Source organism: Maniola hyperantus, chromosome 2, assembly GCF_902806685.2.
Source record: "Maniola hyperantus chromosome 2, iAphHyp1.2, whole genome shotgun sequence".
In the NCBI taxonomy this organism is placed as follows: Eukaryota; Metazoa; Arthropoda; class Insecta; order Lepidoptera; family Nymphalidae; genus Maniola; species Maniola hyperantus.
The window spans coordinates 9781848-9785065 of NC_048537.1; positions in this window are offsets into that span (position 1 = coordinate 9781848).

Sequence of the window (3218 nt, forward strand, 5' to 3'; positions counted from 1 at the left end):
ATGACTTAATTTAATGAAACGTCATATTATTCACTCATCTGTGGTCAGTATTACTTACACTTTCGTACGGGTCCTACCATACGGGCCCTAAAATTGATAATACTACTTAATTATTAGTTTGAACATATTTTATTATTTTATTTTGTGATGTAACCACAAATTCACGGTTTTCAGATTTTTCCCGTTATGTCTGCTATAAGACCTTCCTATTTGACTTATTTCATGATTCTAGGTCAACGGAAAGTACACTGTAGGTTTCTTGACAGACACGACAGACAGACAGACAGACAATGAAGTGATCCTATAAGGGTTCCTTTTTTCCTTTTGAGGTACGGAACCCTAAAAATCAAAAAGTCACTTTACCAAGGTATTTTTAAAAACCTAAATCAAGGCGGACGAAGTCACGGGCATCAGCTAGTACTATAATAATCATTTATGCATAATATTAATATATTATGTTCTCAAAGAATAATGGAGTGAAGCGCAAAGTATCTTCTAAACCACCAAAACAGAGTGAAGTAAGTCACTTTCTAACAGGTGAAATTGATTGATTTAAAAAAAGATAAGCACAAGCTTTTCCCTTTTTAGTGCGTCCGGGAAAACTGTTGCAATATCACCTACATAGTTCATACATTTTTTTTCTTTATTTATTTAAGGGCTTTTATACCTATGTACATGTCAGCCCTATTTCAATCTAAGTACATAAAATAAAAACAAAAGTCTTTATCTAACAAAACAAACAATAACATAAAAGGAAAACTAAAGAAATTAATAAAAGGAAAAGCAAGTTATACAGTCTTCAAGAAATAAGACTAAACGGACTCAAACAGACTTATGGCATCCTTAGATGCAGGACGGGCAAGTATATTCACAAACATGCATACATTTATTCATACATAATACATTTCGCTGTTTGTAACATCTCTATATTTACAAACAGTACCCGTAGTACAAGATTTTACGTCTCACCAAACCAAACCAAATTCGAGAGTCAAAATACTTCCGCGTTACAGTAAACTGGATCTTAAGCGCCTTGTTTTAAAGCTCAAGTTTGTCTACACTTCTACAGCCAGCGCTCCAAGCGAAAACATTGCGAAATTAAATATTGCATTGAATATTTGACTTCAATTCAAGGCTGTTTAGGTCCATTTTACTGTAACGCGGTAGCGGTAGCGGTACTGTAAGTATTTCGACTCTCGAATTTGGTTTCGTTTGGTGAGACGTAAAATCTTGTACTACGGGTACAGGTGTCTGTAAGGTACTATGTAGGTCTGTCTAAACCTAACTCAAAATATAAAAAAACAACGTAAGTTTAAACTAACTCAAAAAAAGATGCGCCTCGTACAAACTATATACAACACTAGGCAGTAGGCTGCAGTACGGTTACCCGCCACAGTCTGATCTGCACAATAGCGTTCCCGCTCGCTATCATCCTTTGTTACACCCACCTCACATATTACTTTTCTCAACTGCAAAGAAAATTTAGTTATTGCGTTTGCAGTCTGCCCTCGGATATGTAGAGACGTCGTCTCTCTTTAAGATAAATAATGTTTGCCAGAATATATTGCAAATGATATGCAAAAATAAACAAATTGGTTTACAGTACTTACCCGATAGAAAATATTGTAAATCGTTTTTATTCGTAATCGTTCGTATATATAATTCGTATCGTATTTTTTTCGTTTTCGAAAGAGAGCGTTTTCGTAGAGCATTGTCTCTGCCGTTGAGACCGACAAAACTTCACGCCATCCGAGTATTAACTCCTCATTGCGAGGGTTGCTTCGATTCCTGTTAAATATTAAACTGATATCGGTCTACCAACTCTAACTCAGGCTTTAATAAGCTGTATGATAGGTACTATTATTATATATGCAAAAGTGTGTCTGTCTAAATTTCTGATAGCTTTTCACGGCCCATCTGTTTAGCCGATTTTGACGAAATTGGTATAGAGATACGTTGCATCCCGGGGAAGGACATAGGCTACTTTTGATCGTGGAAAATTAAAGAGTACCCACAAGATTTAAAAACCCATCTGTTCAACGGATTTTGACGAAATTCGGCTCAGAAATAGCTTGCATCCCGGAGATGGACATAATTGTTTTGCCGTTTACGGGGCATGGGTATGGAATATCAAGCGGTTAGGTATTGTTTAGGTGGGCATGTTCAACGCGTATACTACATTATCTACCTATTAATTGGCCATTTCTTAGTCGGGTTGGTAAAATATAAATAAAATATAAATTTGTTTTTAGTTAAGCTCTTATTGTGGTACCTACTAATATTAATTTGGTTTTGTGTTCGTCTTGTTTCCACGTTTCAATAAAACTCTACACTTTTACCAAAGCTGTGGATCTAGAAACTGGAAGTAATCTAGATACAGAAAACAATTACAAAAATAACAAATTACAATAATTCGTTTTATTACAATAAACTTTAATGTAATGAAAAAAAAATAACAAATATAAACTACAAATAAAATAATAAATCTTCCAGATTAGCTCGTTCTATATAAGACTGCAAGACCTGTATTGGCATTTATCTGCTCGTAATAAATTATCAGATTCATAAATGTTATAGTGAATATACATTAATATTCACTTCAAATTTCAGAGGCCATCAGTGAGATAAGTTATTAAAATCAGTGCATTATATTCAATGCTCATATCGTCATCCGATCATAGTATCAAAGCTATCGCTTTGTTCATTGAGGCTTCATTTATGATCTTTATCTATTGTACGCTGGACTGAATATATATAACTGTAATACGAACCTGCCCATTGTTTCAAAACACTATATCAAATTAACCTAGTAGCTTAAAATTGTGCTGGTATTTTTGTGAAAGCACATTGGATTTACCTACAGTCCGGTTATTATGATTCATATACTTAATCCGCTTTCAGCATTTCTATCGGATAAAGATATAGAGACAGAAGCTTATGAACTATTTGTGGTAGTGTTATTTACTAAAAACGTGCTTATACATCGTATCGTACGGACTGTCATGCAATTTGCATATGTAAATTGTATACCTACTAATCTATGGCACTGTACAAAACCTCGATCAAATCGCGCCTTTACCTACAGCTCGGCAGAGTTCGCCTCATCCTCATCATAGGTATACTTTCTCTGCTTCGATCAGTGACCACTTCTCGTGGATATTCTCTAAGGCAAAAAGCATTAGATGTAATGCAGCTTCATGAAGATTTAGAACGTGGCA